The sequence below is a fragment of the Kogia breviceps genome, chromosome 16, assembly GCF_026419965.1.
Source record: "Kogia breviceps isolate mKogBre1 chromosome 16, mKogBre1 haplotype 1, whole genome shotgun sequence".
Lineage (NCBI taxonomy): Eukaryota > Metazoa > Chordata > Mammalia > Artiodactyla > Physeteridae > Kogia > Kogia breviceps.
In genome coordinates this window covers 53,724,116-53,742,980 of record NC_081325.1, presented here as the reverse complement: position 1 = coordinate 53,742,980, position 18,865 = coordinate 53,724,116, and the positions used below count along the sequence as shown (strand labels likewise).

Sequence of the window (18,865 nt, the reverse complement as noted above, 5' to 3'; positions counted from 1 at the left end):
AAGTGGTGACACACATCACAAAGGGTTAATTTCCCTAATAGAGACAGCCTACAAAATTAATAAGAAAAGGACTGACAACTCAAAAGAAAACGAGCAAAGGATTATGAACAGTAAGCTCATGGAAAGGAAATACAAATAACTCCGACAGTGATAGCTCATTCATAATAAGAGAAATGTATAATACATTTGCAACTAGATACATTTTTCATCTGTTAGATTGTCAAAATTCAAAAGTTTGGTAACACTCAGTTGGCAATACTATAACAAAATGGCTCCATTGCTCCTGAGGGAATATAAATTGATATAACCTTCATGATGTCAATATCCATCAATATCACACACTCAGATGTTCTTTTACCTAGCAATCCCACTTTTGGGACTTTATCCTTCAGATATAATTTTCACATGTATAACATGGCACATGTATACAAGATTATTACTGAAGAATTATTTGCAATAGAAAAGGACTGAAAACAACTCAAAAGTTTATCAACCGGGGACTGGTGAATAAATTGTGATATATTCTTAAAATGTACTTGCTATCCACTATACAAATGTCAAAGAAAAAAAGGAATACATTTTTTACAATAGATTTATGGAAAGATTTCCAAGATATATTAATAATAAGAGCAAGATACAGAATAGGGTATATGATATGGTGCTTTTTGCATAAGAAAAAAATAGATTAGAATGAGACACATATATATGTATATATTCATAAAGAAATTCTGAAAGCATACATAAGAAATTAATAATGAATGTTTATCCATGAATGTGGAGGGGCTGAGCACTGAGCTGAGGGAAACATGTTTATATTATTATTATATTATATATATATTATATTATATTATTACATATGCAAGAATTACATTTAAAATGTGTCATATTTCAAACAATAAAACCCAAAAGGTTGGGGAGGTAGCCAAAAGGGGATAGTGCTAATACCAACCTGGCTCCTTTGCTGGGAACTCTTGTTATCTTGTTCTGGATTTATCTAGTGCCATATTTAGAAAAGATTAAATCAAAACTGTGAAATTAAAAAGAAATACAATCGATAAGCCTCTATCCATATTGGTCAAGAAAAATAGAGAAAAAAAAAGTGTCATATTTTACCTATCATGTTCTATATTTGCAACTGGAAGGTTTTCATTTTAGTTCAGTCCACCTTACTAGGATCATAAATCTTAGTAAGAAAAAAAATTTTTTTAAGTAAAGACTATTGGAAAAATAAATGGACAGAATTAATTTTAATTGCCTGCCATTTCTAAGTAAAATAAATGATAATGATATCTTTTTTTGTTTGGGAATATATTTATTATTTTAACAAGAAATAGGATATTCTTTTTAGTAATACATTTATATTATTTAAATAATAACTACATAATTTTTCAGAATCCAGCAGCTTTTAAAAGAGAAAATAAGTTTCTTTAGTTAAAAAACAAAAGAAAAATGTTTGAGCTCCCTCTGCTGGCTCTGTAGTAGCATATCAGAGTAAATTTTGGTTTTATTTAGAAACAAACTTGCACATGATTAATGCCATTAATTCATTTGCCAATATTTAAGAGAGTAATTCTAAACTGTGTTTTCCAAAATTTTATAAATGTTAAGTTCTGCTAATATGTCACTAATATTGCCAAGTAAGATGAGCATTTCAATACAAATCTTAAAACGTTATTCAGTATGTGCCTTTAATACCCCCTTAAATATGGTACCACATAATTGGGTTGTACAGGAATGAATTCTACATACACCACAATACGTAGAGGAGAATTTTAGTTTTTAAATTTATTATGGCTTTCAAGCTACAGTATTCATAAAACCTACCTGTTGGGTTAGTATATTAACATTTAATTGATTTAAAATATCATATGCATATTTTGAAGTTAGAAGGAATATAAAATATTTGCATAGTTAAACAATGATTAACATGACAATTTAGAGTAACTGTAAATATTGTTTTGTTCTTTGTCATGATAGAATAATCTATGATTACAATGTGCCATGCAAAACTAATAGCTACTTCTCTTCCTTTTTTTTTTTTTTTTTTTTTTTGCGTCCCATTGTGGAACACAGACTCCAGACGCGCAGGCTCAGCGGCCATGGCTCACGGGCCCAGCCGCTCCACGGCATGTGGGATCCTCCCAGACCGGGGCACGAACCCGTGTCCCCTGCATCGGCAGGCGGACTCTCAACCACTGCGCCACCAAGGAAGCCCTCTCTTCTCTTTTCATTTCTATATTCCAGATCATTGATTAGTGTCTCAGTGGTGACCAACTTATCCTCCTATTTATCTACTAAATTATTTATTTTCTGTTTTACTTAAATTTCTTTAATGATGCCTTAAAAAAGCAATTCAGGTTTTCATCTTTCTGTTTTATCAGTTGTATTTTCCAGTTGTTTGTTCTACTGACATTCCTCTTTCAAAACTCATGCTTCTTACATAAGATGTTGTTTTTGTTGGTTGGTTCATGGGTTCAATTCTGATTGTTGAAATACTGGGAATTCCCCATGTGGTGGAAGATAAAGGTGTTTCTAGTCAATGGTGTGCTGGAGTCAGCTGTTAGCACCTTATGAAACGTGATTGTTAATTTTTCAAGAATTTTGCAAGCTAGTTGTTTAAAAACAGCTTCTAATAAAAATGAAATTATCTAAACTTAAAATAACATTAATTCTATTAAAAAGGCAAAAAAGTACTCAAAATTCATTTCCTAATTATTCTACTTTATTTTATTATTATCTATGCTACTCAGGTTATTTACATCTATTGTATCTGTATAGTGAAAATACTGTATAATGGTGTGTTACTGCAAATTTCTTTCCAACTCTGCATTCAGTGACATCATGTCAGTAACCTGAAATTGGCTATGGTGGGAGCATTTGGAAATGGCAAGTGCTACAGAGCTGCTCTTGATTTGTTTTGTTGATTGTCTAGATGTAAGAAAGTGACACAGAAAATGTTACACATATAAGCACTTGGCAAAAATCAACTAAAACATTTTGTGAGAACCAATTTGTTGTATGGAATTTATAATAAAGAGTATTGTATATTTCATTATTTGTAAATTGTGTGCTACACATCTTTTATATCAGTACAACTTATAAACATACATATGTATCTATACATTTTGTTTTCTAGAAAGGCAGTTGATAAACATTAACCAACATATCATTAAAGCCTCTATCCCGAAAGGTAGTATAGGCAGGCAAACAGCCAATTCTCTGATGAGGCTGCTGAAGGAATCACTGATGTGGTATTCACCCAGCCTCAAGGGTAGCGCCATGGCTTTAAAATACGTCCACAAATTCTTTCATACATCTCATTTCTAAAGGTGAGTACTAATTCCTTCCCCCTTGAATGTGGGCTGTATTTGACTCTAATGAGTAAAATGTGGTGAAAGTGAAAGTATTAGACTTCCAAAGCTAATTCATAAAAGATATTGTGGTTTCCTACTTGCTCTCTCTTGGATTGCTTGCTTTGGGGGATGCCAGCTGCAATGTCATGAGGCACAAACATCCTCCTGAAGAGGCCCACATGGTGTGGAAGTAAGGACTCCTGCCAACAGCTATTTTGGAAGAAGAACCTCTAGCCCCAGGCAAAGCTTCAAAGACTGTGGCCCCAGCAGACATCTTTACTGCAACTTCACGAGACACCCTGATCCAGAACCTCTCAGCTAAGCAGCTCTCATAGATCATTATTGTTTCTTCAATTCCCAGTAAGTCTTTCACAATGATAATTTCCACTGGTTTTGTTGGGCTATATGGGTGCTTGTGTTTTACTTGTGATTTAAATTTGCTTTTTGGACATACAGTTCCCAAATTAATATCCATCTTCTGGAAAATTACATGCAAATAAGGTAATTATTAAAGAAAAAGAATCAGAATTTGATTCCTGTTAAAGTGTTATCTGTGATTACATGCCCTGTCCTCCAATTTATGCTGTTAGTAAATCCCTCTTCCTTGGTGAAGAGATACACATAGACTCAAGCTCAATCGATTAGCTTCTCTATCCTGATCATTTGTATCTTGAACAGAGAAGCCCAGGGTAGGTGGTTGCTATTGTGTCATTGGAATGCAGGAGCACTCTATAGAAAAAGTCCATGAAGGAATAAATATTGGCTGCTCTGATTCTTAGAGGTATGCTGATTCCTGTTGCCTAGGAGGCTTGCTGTTCGGCACTCTTTGATGCCATAATTTACCTTAATTTCATTCAAAACATGAATCTCCTTTTATAAGAGTAAATCAGCTACGAATATTGGCTGAATGAATGATAGAAGGAAAGTTAGAGCTGTGTCATAAGAAAAATACATGTTGATAGAGAAAACAAGCCTCAGCATGTGTTTGTTGGGCTTTGTGTCAGTTAGTATTCACTACATAACTACCCACCTCAAATTAATGGCTTAAAAGCGTTTATTATTTCTCATCGTTCTGTGAGTTGCTGGGACATTATAGTTTGGGCTGGCTAGGCAGAAGCTGAGTGGTTTAGGGTGGTCTTTCTCACACGTCTGGTGGTTCGCAGGCTGAATCTAGTTGGGACTTCTTCACATGGTGGTCTGGGGTTCTCAGGGTTCAAAAAGATGTGCAAGTACTTTTCAAGCTGTTGACTTGTATCATATTTATCTCAGCATATTTGCTTTAATCTCATTTAGTCAAAGCAAATCACATGGCCAAGTCCAAAATTGCTGTGGGATGAAACTGTGAAAGTGGATATGGAAAGTGTGAACAAATTGCAGGGCCATTACTGTAGTAATTTACCATGGGCTTGAAAATATGAGTAGAGATAGCCTTTAAACTCCTTTGACTTTCTAGCTCCTTAAAATACAAGACAAACCCCAAAAAACCTTTGTTAATTCTTTTTTAAACCAGTTCATTTTATTTTTTCCCCTTTCTCTGGGAGAATGACAAATATCAAAGAAAGGCCATTAAAAAAACAAACAATCCTGTGACTAATGTTTCACTTTCTGGTACCCTGAGAGATAGACAAGTGTCAATTACCATCATGAGCATAATACCATCACAATTACTATACAGAACTGCCGCCTCCCCGCACCCCCCCCCCGCCAATGATAAATGACAATTAAAAAAATGTATTATCTTATTATTCCCATTTTAGAAATGAAAAAATTAATGTGCAGAAAGTTTAAATGACTTGTCCAAGATAAATCAAGGCATCAGGATTCAGACCCTGCTGGCCTAACTACAGCTTAGGCTCTCATTGGCCACATGCCTACCATTGCCCCTGGTAGGGACAACCACAGGGCCAAAGGAACAAGTCAATCTTAGGTTAAGTTAACCAGTTAATACAATTAATCCACGAGCATACTCTACAGAAAAAAAATAACAATAAATAATTTCCTTCATCTCCCAAATGTACAGTTAGGGCTCACTAGCTGCTGCCATTACCTTTTCGCTGACGCTGTGAAGAAGTGGAATGCCATACCCCAAATTAACAAAGATCATCACTTGTCCAGAGACAACGAAGATTTCTCTGTGCCCACGGCTCCTAATGAGGCTACCTGTCATTAGTCAAATAAGAAAATCACTAGGTTGGTAACAGAAAGGTCAACACTAACACATCTGCTAATTGTCTATTGAGCCCATGCCCCAGAAAAACTGAGGGAAGCTCCATTGCCCAAGGGGGGTCAGAATCTTATGCCTTCGTTTTTTGGACTATTTCTTGCTGTCCAAGGAGTAACACTGGGTTACTATTTGACTGGACACTATTTAATCGATACCAGTAAATCCCAATGATGTATGCAAAGAGGGGTGGGTCTGATACAGAATGCACAGGGATCAAGGTCGCCTCCTCTTGGGCCCACCACTGCTCTTCCCTCTCCTGACTACCAGCTCTCCATAGCATTTGACTGCCTGCTGTGTTTGGAATATTCTGCACTTTCACAAGCTAAAAGAACACAGACTTCTTGGGGCTGTATGGCAGAACAGGCTCTGGAATCGGACAAACCAGGTTGAAATCTTGGCTCTACCAGCTGCCACTGTGTGACCTGCCCAAACTCCTGAGTCCTCTGAGCCTCAGTTCTCTCATCTATACAGTTGGGTCATGAACGATACCTACCTTGTGGGATTGACGTAAAGAGGAAATGCATGTCAGCTCCCAGAACTCCATAAATAAAAGCTACTATTTAAGAATCGGAATTGACTGAAAGCGGTGACATAAGAATATTTCTTAAGTAGCACTTTTCCCCTAAAGGTCTCTTTGCTTAACCCACTTCTGGACCTTCTCTTTTGTAACTGCCTCCGGCATGAGTACCTTGGGTAATGACATATCTCTTTCCTTTGGGGATGCATTATGACCAGAACTGTTTTTCAGAGCCAACAGTGGTACTGAGAAGAGGAGCATCCTTTTAGTCAAATGTGAGGGGTGGCTGTGAAGTCTAAATCTGGTCCCAATACACAAGTCTATCAGCTGTCACCACTCCCCATCCTATGCATTCAGAGTTCCTCAAACCTCACCATTCCCCAAGTGAGCAGAGACTTTCCTGCTCCCAGGGCTTCTCACAGGGCTCCTCCTCTGAATAGAATGGAATAGCCTTGACTCTCTGACCCATTCAGAAATATCCTACTTATCCACCACACCAGCACACTCAACCGTTCTTTAAAGCTTCTTCTTTGCCAGGGAGGCACAATGGCACAGCGGTTAAGAACAAAGATGTAGGAGCCCAATAACAGGGCTCAAGAGAAGCATCAGAAAAGGCGGTGATGTGCACGGACCACGAAGCCAGGCTGCCTGGGTCTGAATCCTGCCTCTACAATGTGGTCATGAGCTCTGTGATCTTAGATGAGTTACTTTATGTCCCCTGTCTCAGTTTCCTCAATAGTTAAATAAGATAAAGAATGGTGTTTACTTCAGAAGTCTATTTTAGGGCTTTTCCGGTGGCGCAGTGGTTGAGAGTCCGCTTGCCGATGCAGGGGACACGGGTTCGTGCCCCGTTCCGGGAAGATCCCACGTGCCGTGGAGCGTCTTGGCCCGTGAGCCACGGCCGCTGAGCCTGCGCATCTGGAGCCTGTGCTCCGCAATGGGAGAGGCCACAACAGTGAGAAGCCCGCGTACAGAAAAAAAAAAAAAAAAAAAAAAAAAGTCTATTTTGGAGATGAGATAAAGCACCTAGAATAGTACCCACCAAATGTTTGTCTAATAAAGTCTTCAATCTATCACTTCTTAGCTGGGTGACCTTCAACGGTTTATTTAACCTTTCTGTATCTCAATTTCTTGACTTTAAAATGATAAGAAAAATAGCACCAATTTCATAGGATTGTTGAGGATTAAATAAAATAATATATGTAACTTGCCTAGTACATAATTGTATATAGAGCTTTGCATATGGCAGGATTTAAACAAAATGGTAGTTTTAAAAAAAAGTTATTTTTCCTGAACTGTGTAATGCCTTACTCATATATCTATTATGGCACATAGCAGATTATATTGTAATAGCCTAGACTGGGAACTCCTTGAGGACAGGACGTTTGTCATTAATCTTCTGGTAAAGGGAAAACCAGTTCAGCTGGCAACTAGGATGTGAGGGCGGAACTGAAAATTGAAACAGAAACCACAACTTGCAAAACTATATAATGAGTCACTAAATAGAAAAACTGTACAAAACCATGATATGCAAGACAAACTAAGTTCAGACACTTAACAACACGTCATGGTGTTCTAAATAAGACAACAGACAAACTAACCTAACAATAACTCCACACAAAGGCATGTCTTCTAAAGATAAGACCGCTGATTATTCCAACAACTTCGTAGTTTACGAATTCTGACCTATCTCTGCCAAGGCCATCCAATGACTAACTACAGTCCTGCAAACTGTCGATAATCTTCCTTAACTTCTACCTGTTAAAATGTTGAACTCTCCATTATGTGTGCACCTCCTTGCTGCAGCAAGCTAATAAACCTTTGTTTGAAAAAAAAAAAAAAAAACCACCTTTTGTATGTTGCACACTGGGAATAAAACCGTGAATGGAAAAAAGCTTTTGCCTTCAAGGAACCTAATCTTTTAATGTGGTAATAGACAAATATTAACAATACAGTGTGATATAATTATAAGCAAGGTAAGCACTGTGAACACTTGGCCTAGTCAGGGAAGTCTTTCTGGAGGAAGTGATTTTTAGGATAAATCCTGAAGGGTGATTAGGAGTTAGGTAAAGAATAGGGTTGGGCATGGTAAACATTCTAAACAGCAAGGGCTCCTTGTGTGAAGAACAGAATAAAGGACAGCATGCTTGGAATAGAATAAAGGACAGCTAGGAATAGATTAAGGACTTTATAGGCCCCATGCCTCAAAAATATTGCTATGTTCTTCCATTTGAAATTCAAAATAAAAATTAATGCTAATTATAAAACACGTGCAGGGAAAAAGGCACACAAGGCCCAGGGCGCCACCTCCAGGCACTTGGAGGAAGGAGGGTCGGTGCAGAGCCAGAAGAGCACGCAGCCAGGTGGGGGACCGCAGCTCCTACAAAGGCGCAGAGAATGTCAGTAAGAGGATACTTTGTGGCTGAGACCGCTGGTAAGAGGCTTCTGGCACTTATAATATCAGAGCCATGTGGCCGACAGGGTCTTGGTACTCCGGTCGGGTGTCAGGCCTGTGCCTCTGAGGTGAGAGAACTGAGTTCAGGACATTGGTCCACCAGAGACCTCCTGGCTCTGCATAATATCAAATGGTGAAAGCTCTCCCAGAGATCTCCATCTCAATGCTAAGACCCAGCTCCACTCGATGACAAGCAAGCTACAGTGCTGGACGCCCTATGCCAAACAACTAGCAAGACAGGAACTCAATCCCAATCTTTAGCAGAGAGGCTGCCTAAAATCATACTAAGTTTACAGACACCTCAAAACACACCACCGGATGCAGCCCTGCCCACCAGAAAGACAAGATCCAGCCTCATCCACCAGAACACAGGCACCAGTCCCCTCCACCAGGAAGGCTACCCAACCCACTAAGCCAACCTTAGCCACTGGGGGCAGACACCAAAAACAACGGGAACTATGAACCTGCAGCCAACGGAAAGGAGACCCCTAACTGAGTAAGTTAAGCAAAATGGGCAGACAGAGAAATATGCAACAGATGAAGGAGCAAGGTAAAAACCCACCAGACCAAACAAATGAAGAGGAAATAGGCAGTCTACCTGAAAAAGAATTCAGAGTAATGATAGTAAAGATGATCCAAAATCTTGGAAACAGAATGGAGAAAATACAAGAAACGTTTAACAAGGACCTAGAAGAACTAAAGAGCAAACAAACAATGATGGACAACACAATAAATGAAATTAAAAATTCTCTAGAAGGAATCAAAAGCAGAATAACTGAGGCAGAAGAACGGATAAGTGACCTGGAAGATAAAATAGTGGAAATAACTACCACAGAGCAGAATAAAGAAAAAAGAATGAAAAGAACTGTGAACAGTCTCAGAGACCTCTGGGACAACATTAAATGCACCAATATTTGAATTAGAGGGGTCCCAGAAGAAGAAGAGGAAAAAAAAAAGGACTGAGAAAATATTTGAAGAGATTATAGTTGAAAACTGCCCTAATATGGGAAAGGATATAGTCAATCAAGTCCAGGAAGTGCAGACAATCCCTTACAGGATAAATCCAAGGAGAAACACACCAAGACACATATTAATCAAACTACCAAAAATTAAATACAATGAAAAAATATTAAAAGCAGCAAGGGAAAAACAACAAATAACATACAAGGGAATTCCCATAAGGTTAACAGCTGATCTTTCAGCAGAAACTCTGCAAGCCAGAAGGGAGTGGCAGGACATAGTTAAAGTGATGAAAGCAAAAACCTACAATCAAGATTACTCTACCCAGCAAGGATCTCATTCAGATTCGATGGAGAAATTAAAACCTTTACAGACAAGCAAAGCTAAGAGAATTCAGCACCACCAAAACAGCTTTACAACAAATGCTAAAGGAACTTCCCTAGGCAGGAAACACAAGAGAAGGAAAAGACCTACAATAACAAACCCAAAACAATTAAGAAAATGGTAATAGCAACATACATATTGATAACTACCTTAAAGGTTAAAGGATTAAATGCTCCAGCCAAAAAGACACAGACTGGATACAAAAATGAGACCCTTGTATATGCTGTCTACAAGAGACCCACTTCCGACCTAGGGACACATACAGACTGAAAGGGAGGGGATGGAAAAAGATATTCCATGCAAATGGAAATCAAAAGAAAGCTGGAGTACCAATTCTCATATCAGACAAAATGGACTTTAAAATAAAGACTATTACAAGAGACAAAGAAGGACACCACATAATGATCAAGGGATCAATCCCAGAAGAAGATATAACAATTGTAAATATTTATGCACCCAACAGAGGAGCACCTCAATATATAAGGCAAATGCTAACAGCCATAAAAGGGGAAATCGACAGTAACACAATCATAGTAGGGGACTTTAACACCCCACTTTCACCAATGGACAGATCATCCAAAATGAAAATAAATAAGGAAACACAAGCTTTAAATGATACATTCAACAAGATGGACTTAATTGATATTTATAGGCCATTCCATCGAAAAACAACAGAATACACTTTCTTCTCAAATGCTCATGGAACATTCTCCAGGATAGATCATATGTTGGGTCACAACTCAAGCTTTGGTAAATTTAAGAAAATTGAAATCATACCAAGTATCTTTTCCGACCACAACGCTGTGAGACTAGATATCAATTACAGGAAAAAATATGTAAAAAATAAAAATACATGGAGGTTAAACAATACACTACTTAATAACCAAGAGATCACTGAAGAAATCAAAGAGGAAATCACAAAATACCTAGAAACAAATGACAATGAAAACATGATTATCCAAAACCTATGGGATGCAGCAAAACAGTTCTAAATGGGAAGTTTATAGCAATACAATCCTACCCCAAGAAATAAGAAACATCTCAAATGAACAACCTAACCTTACACCTAAAGCAATCAGAGAAAGAAGAACAAAAAACCCCCAAAGTTAGAAGAAGGAAAGAAATAATAAAGATCAGATCACAAATAAATGAAAAAGAAATGAGGGAAACAATAGCAAAGGTCAATAAAACTAAAAGCTGGCTCTTTGAGAAGATAAACAAAATCGATAAACCATTAGCCAGACAGACTCATGAAGAAAAAAAGGGAGAAGATTCAAATCAATAGAATTAGAAATGAAAAAAGAGAAATAACAACTGACACTGCAGAAATACAAAAGATCATGAGAGATTACTACAAGCAACTATAGGCCAATAAAATGGACAACCTGGAAGAAATGGACAAATTCTTAGAAAAGCACAACCTTCCAAGACTGAACCAGGAAGAAATAGAAAACATAAACAGCCCAATCACAAGCAGTGAAATTGAGACTGTGCTTAAAATCTTCCAACAAACAAAAGCCCAGGACCAGATGGCTTCACAGGTGAATTCTATCAAACATTTTGAGAAGAGCTAACACCTATCCTTCTCAAACTCTTCCAAAATATAGCAGAGGGAAGAACATTCCCAAACTCATTCTATGAGGCCACCATCACCCTGATACCAAAACCAGACAATGATGTCACAAAGAAAGAAAACTACAGGCCAATATCAGTGATGAACATAGATGCAAAAATCCTCAACAAAACACTAGCAAACAGAATCCAACAGCCCATGAAAAGGATCATACACCATGATCAAGTGGGGTTTATCCCAGGAATGCAAGGAGTCTTCAGTATATGCAAATCAATCAATGTGATACACCATAGTAACAAACTGAAGGAGAAAAACCATATGATCATCTCAACAGATGCAGAAAAAACTTTTGAGAAAATTCAACACCCATTTATGATAAAAGCCCTCCAGAAAGTAGGCGTAGAGGGAACCTACCTCAACATAATAAAGGCCATATATGACAAACCCACAGCCAACATCATTCTCCATGGTGAAAACCTGAAAGCATTTCCTCTAAGATCAGGAACAAGACAAGTTTGTCCACTCTCACCACTATTATTCAACACAGTTTTGGAAGTTTTAGTCACAGCAATCTGAGAAGAAAAAGAAATAAAAGGAATCCAAATCAGAAAAGAAGAAGTAAAGCTGTCACTGTTTGCAGACGACATGATACTATACATAGAGAATCCTAAAGATGCTACCAGAAAACTACTAGAGCTAATCAATGAATTTGGTAAAGTAGCAGGATACAAAATCAATGCACAGAAATATCTTGCATTCCTATACATTAATGATGAAAAATCTGACACAGAAATTAAGGAAACACTCCCATTTACCACTGCAACAGAAAGAATAAAATACCTAGGAATAAACCTACCTAGGGAGACAAAAGACCTGTATGCAGAAAACTATAAGACACTGATGAAAGAAAGATGATACCAACAGATGGAGAGATATGCCATGTTCTTGGATTGGAAGAATCAACATTGTGAAAATGACTTACTACCCAAAGCAATCTACAGATTCAGTGCAATCCCTATGAAACTACCAATGGCATTTTTCATAGAACTAGAACAAAAAATTTCACAATTTGTATGGAAACACAAAAGACCCCGAATAGCCAAAGCAATCTTGAGAAAGAAAAACAGAGCTGGAGGAATCAGGCTCCCGGACTTCAATACTACGACACTACAGTAATCAAGACAGTATGGTACTGGCACAAAAACAGAAATATAGATCAATGGAACATGATAGGAAGCCCAGAGATAAACCCACGCACATATGGTCACCTTATCTTTGATAAAGGAGGCAAGAATATACAATGGAGAAAAGACAGCCTGTTCAATAAGTGATGCTGGGAAAACTGGCCAGCTACATGTAAAAGAATGAAATCAGAATGCTCCCTAACATCATACACGAAAATAAACTCCAAATGGATTAAAGACCTAAATTTAAGTCCAAACACTATAAAACTCTTAGAGGAAAACATACGAAGAACACTCTAGGACATAAATCACAGCAAGATCCTTTTTGACCCACCTCCTAGAGAAATGGAAATAAAAACAAAAATAAACAGATGGGACCTAGTGAAACTTAAAAGTTTTTGCAAAGCAAAGGAAATCATAAACAAGATGAAAAGACAACCCTCAGAATGGGAGAAAATATCTGCAAACGAAGCAACTGACAAAGGATTAATCTCCAAAATTTACAAGCAGCTCATGCAGCTCAATATCAAAAAAACAAAAAACCCAATCCAAAAATGGGCAGCCTACATAGACATTTCTCCAAAGAAGATACACAGATTGCCAACAAACACATGAAAGAATGCTCAACATCACTAATCATTAGAGAAATGCAAATCAAAACTAATGAGGTATCCCCTCACACTACCCAGAATGGCCATCATCATAAAATCTACAAACAAATGATGGAGAGGGTGTGGAGAAAAGGGAACACTCTTGCACTGTTGGTGGAATGTAAATTGATACAGCCACTATGGAGAACAGCATGGAGGTTCTTTAAAAACCTAAAAATAGAACTACCATACGACCGACCTAGCAGTCCCACTCCTGGGCATACACCTTGAGAAAACCATAATTCAAAAAGCTACATGCACCCCAATGTTCATTTGCAGCACTATTTACAATAGCCAGGACATGGAAGCACCCTAAGTGTCCATCAACAGATGAATGGATAAAGAAGATGTGGCACATATATACAATGGAATATTACTCAGCCATAAAAAGAAACGAAGTGGAGTTATTTGTAGTGAGGTGGATGGACCTAGAGTCTGTCATAGAGTGAAGTAAGTCAGAAAGAAGAAAACAAATACCATTTGCTAACACATATATATGGAATCTAAAAAAAAAAGATGCTTCTGAAAAACCTAGGGGCAGGACAGGAATAAAGATACAGACGTAGAGAATGGAGTTGAGGATGCGGGGAGTTGGAAGGGTAAGCTGGGATGAAGTGAGAGAGTGGCATGGACATATATACACTACCAAATGTAAAATAGGTAGCTAGTGGGAAGCAGCCGCATAGCATAGGGAGATGAGCTCCGTGCTTTGTGTCCACCTAGAGGGGTGGGATAGGGAGGGTGGCAGGGAGATGCAAGAGGGAGGAGATGGGGGATATATGTATATGTATAGCTGATCCACTTTGTTATAAAGGAGAAACTAACACCATTGTAAAGCAATTATACTCCAATAAAGATGTTTTAAAAATAAATAAATAAATAAAATGAAATAAAATACATGTAGGAAAGTCCTTCTGGTTTTTCTCAGCATGTGTAGTTTAATACTTTAAAAGAAATCTTGAATTCTCTGAAAAATATACTCATGTTCCTGCTTTGGCGCTTCAGCATATATCAGTTTGTCTATTGCATCATGCACTACTGTTTCTTTAGGAACTACAAATACTTTAGTGTGGCAGCACTGTAGAGTGTGAAAGGTAATGAAGTAAGAGATAGACCTGGAGAACTAGGCAAGCACCAGTTAATGAAAGATCTAGTAAAGATGTAGTTAAAAGATGTGGTCTTTGTTGTCTACTGACCTGGGTTCAATCTCTGCCATGCTTGGGCACTCACTGTATATGACTGGGCAACTCAAAGCCTTAATTTCCTCAGCAGTAAAATGGAAATGCTAAGCTGTGATGATTAACATAATAAATATAAAGCGCTTAGCACAGCGCTTAATATCATAAAACACACTAAATTTCAGTTAGGTTTTTTGTTTGTTTGTTTTTTGCGGTACGCGGGCCTCTCACAACTGTGGCCTCTCCCGTTGCGGAGCACAGGCTCCAGACGCGCTCATGGGCCCAGCCGCTCCGCGGCATGTGGGATCCTCCCGGACCGGGGCACAAACCCGCGTCCCCTGCATCGGCAGGCGGACTCCCAACCACTGCGCCACCAGGGAAGCCCCTCAGCTAGGTATTTTTGTTAATAAATTTGTTCTTCAGCCTGAGAAATGGGGAGTCAATAAAGGGTTTTAAATAGTGATATGATTAGAATGGGATTTTATGGATTTCTTTGCTGCTGCGTATAGTCTAGGTTGAATGACAATGAGTAGATTCTATGTGTACTTCAGAGGGAGATTCAATAGATAATAATGGGGTGTCCCTGGTGGCGCAGTGGTTAAGAATCTGCCTGTCGATGCATGGGACACAGGTTCAAGCCCTGGTCCTGGAAGAGCCCACATGCCGCAGAGCAACTAAGCCCGTGTGCCACAACTACTGAGCCTGAGCTCTAGAGCCCCCCAGCCACAACTACTGAGCCCACGTGCCACAGCTACTGAAGCCCGCGTGCCTAGAGCCCCTGCTCCACAAGAAAAGCCACCGTAATGAGAAGCCCACACACCACAACGAAGAGTAGCCCCCGCTCGCCGCAACTAGAGAAAGCCCACGTGCAGCAACGAAGACCCAATGCAGCCAAAAGCAAATAAATAAAGTTATTAAAAAATAATGATTGGGGCTTCCCTGGTGGCGCAGTGGTTGAGAATCCGCCTGCCGATGCAGGAGACACGGGTTCGTGCCCTGGTCCGGGAAGATCCCACATGCCGTGGAGCAACTAAGCCCGTGAGCCATGGCCACTAGGCCTGCGCGTCCGGAGCCTGTGCTCCGCAATGGGAGAGGCCACAACAGTGAGAGGCCCGCATACCGGAAAAAAAAAAAAAAAAAAAAAAAAAAAAAAAAAAAAAAAATAATGATTGGATGGAGTTTGAAAATATATATGCATATATCTATATGTTGCATGTATACATATATTACATATTCATACACACAAACACATTTACAAAGTCTCCTATATAAACTGCCACAGATGATGATAGGTGTAAATCTCAGTTGCCAGAGGAATCAAATATGTAATATTATTAAAATCATCTGTCAGTGAAATGATGTGATAATCTGTCAAAATAATTTAAAATGGGCTAAGGAGAGAAGATGGAGTGTCAATGAAATAAAATTGACCAGAGTTGATTACTGTTAAAACTGGATGATAGGAAAGATTATACTTTTTTCTGCTTTTGGATACATTAAAATTTTTCCATAACAAAAAACATTAAAAAATATATACTAAGGTAGGGAGACCCAGGAAACAAAAAGATCCCTGGGGGGCCTAACAGACTGGCTAGAATACAAGTTCCATGAAGGCAAAGACCTTGCCTGTCTTGTTTACATCTGTATCTCCAGGGCCTAGAGCAGTTCATAGCCACATAGTAGGCTGTCAGTATGTATTTGTTGAAGGAATGAACGCTGGAGAACAAAAACCATAACCTAAGTGAGTCTGACAGCTTAGACTGAGAGCCAAGATTCCTGGGGATCATCTTTTATGCTGCATATGATATCTCCCTAGCTACTGTAAGGAAAAAGAGCTCGAGAAAACCATCCCAAGAGAGAGCAAAGCAGATTCACAAACTTCACTTTGGTATTCCATGAGAAGTAGGTATTTACAATGGTAATATGCATATGATCCCTAGAAAGCTTCTCTGGGGACTCTGTCATATCATTTCATGCCATTGCTTTTTAAAAAACAAATATTTATTGTGGAGATGTCTTTGTCTTGTCTTCAAGCCAAGAATCAGAAGAAAACTATGTATACCCTATCCTCTACTTCCCTCTCTTATGGCAAATACTACTATGGCTAATAGAAAAGAGGGAAGGAATAAACAGTCTTTTGAAGAAGGTTCACCTCTACATTTTGTTCTTATTTCCTTGGTAGCCTTAGGACAAAACTGTCTATTACAAAAGTAATGATGTAGAACCTTAATTAGGGCTTTTGAAATTCAAGCCCACTCTTATGGGGGGCAGAACCTGAGCAGAGGAAAACGACCAATAACACTGAAACAACAGACATCAGGTACAATTAAATGCCCACGTGAGGCACCCTCTAAAGTTTTAAAGCTGCACTGTCCAGTACCATAGCCACTAGCAATGTGTGGCTATTGAGCATTTGTGATGCAGCTTGTTTGAATTGAGATGACCTGTAAGTGTAAAAATACACACCAGATTTCAAAGACTTAGTAACAACAACAAAGTAAAATATCTCAATTATTTTTATATTAATTGCACAGTGAAGTGAAAATATTGTGGATAAGTTAGACAAAATATATCACTAAAATTAATTTCACTTTTTTTTTACTTTTTGAAAAAGTAACTAGAAAACTTAAAATTACATATGTGGCTCACACTATATTTTTATTGGACAGCATTCTTTTTCTTTCTTTTTTTTTTTTTTTTTTTAGTAATTTTCCTCCCCCTATGTGGAATAAAATAAAGAGCTCAGGGTATTAATAGCACAACTCCTAGTCTTCTTACTCTATACTGTTTTGGGTCCCTTCTATAAAAGTACTGCTATATGGAGTCATTATAAGCAATTATAGGTATAAATGGAGTGCCCGCTGAAGAACTGGTGATTGTCCCACAAACACTTTTTTTACTAGAAGTGCTCTGAACTTATTAAGGGGGAAATGATAGAATGTCCTCTGATCCCAATTTACACTATCAGCAATTGCTGAAATGTTTCCTCTTAAATTACCTAAAGATATACCTTACCACAGCAAGCATTATTTGTCTTTCCAAGTCATCAGTGCCTAGTCTCAGATGAGAAAACTGTATTCCCTTTATTAACATGCTCTTGATTCACTTTAAAAAAAAATAAATTTATTTATTTTTTGGTTGCATTGGGTCTTCTTTACTGCGTGCGGGCTTTCTCTAGTTGCGGCAAGCGGGGGCTACTCGTTGCGGTGTGCACGCTTCTTGTTGCGGTGCCTTTTCGTTGCGGAGCACGGGCTCGAGGCGCGCAGGCTTCAGTAGTTGCAGCATGTGGGCTCGGTAGTTGTGGCTCACGGGCTCTAGAGCGCAGGCTCAGTAGTTGTGGTGCACGGGCTTAGTTGCTCTGCTTCCCGGACCAGGGCTCGAACCCGTGTCCCCTGCATTGGCGGGTGGATTCTTAACCACTGTGCCACCAGGGAAGTCCAGCTCTTGATTCACTTCTAGCGAAATAAAAATCCTGGCATTATTATGTTAAAAGTGATGTGCCTCCCTTCTGTTTTTATTTTAAAATTCCCAAATTTAATTAAGCTATTTCTTTTAAAAGAAGTATGTACATATGTTCATGTTTTCAATTCATCCTGTCATACTGAAAAACTTTTCAATGTTTGTGTATCATATTTTAAATAAAATCTAGTTCAAAAATCTTAATGTGGCTCTTGTTTACCTAATTTGACCTACAGCCTACAGTTTCCCCCTAACCTGATACCCTCCCACCTCTCTGGCTTTCTTTCAGAGCCTAGCTCTTCCTTACCTCTGGAACATCCCACAAGCTATTATGTCTGCCTTGAATGTTCCTGTCTCTATTTTGTTTCACTTGGCTAACTTCTATTACTCCCCTTCTTAACCATTTAAACACTATAGTCTAAGAGAAGCCATGCTTGAGTCTTTCCAGTCTAAATTGTTATAATGGTTCATGTTTCTATTTTCTTTCATAATACCTAATATAATTTGTATTAAAATTAAAAATTTAATTATAAAAATTAAATTTTTTTTCCTATATGATTTTCCATTAAATGTCTCCCTTTCTAAATTAGGCTATAAGCTCCATAGGGCAGATACCATGCCTTGTTTGTCCATCACTGTATTCTCAGCAAGTAGTAGTATATGAAACAGAGCCGACCTTTAGTAAACATTTGTTGAATGATGAATTGGAAAGACCCAACAGAGTAAAAGAGTTGCAAACATGAGATAAGGAAGTAACTGATGAAACAAGGTACTAAAGAGGCCACAGGGGATAAAGTATATGTGCATTAAAAAATAAAACGATAGGGCTTCCCTGGTGGCGCAGTGGTTGACAGTCTGCCTGCGAATGCAGGGGACACGGGTTTGTGCCCCGGTCCAGGAGGATCCCACATGCCGCGGAGCGGCTGGG

General features: G+C 38.5%; 1 protein-coding gene across 2 annotated transcripts in view; it reads right to left on the bottom strand.

The window, feature by feature from the left end:
- NDFIP2 (Nedd4 family interacting protein 2) overlaps positions 1-18,865 on the bottom strand; it is a 137,484-nt gene that overhangs the window by 113,630 nt on the left and 4,989 nt on the right. Inside the window, exon 3 of one of the 2 annotated variants that reach the window (XM_067016690.1) lies at positions 5,401-5,513. The exons of the other annotated variant lie outside the window; for it this stretch is intronic. The gene's annotated coding sequence lies outside the window, so the exon portion shown is untranslated. The remainder of the gene's footprint in view (positions 1-5,400; positions 5,514-18,865) is intronic. 2 annotated transcript variants of the gene reach the window in all.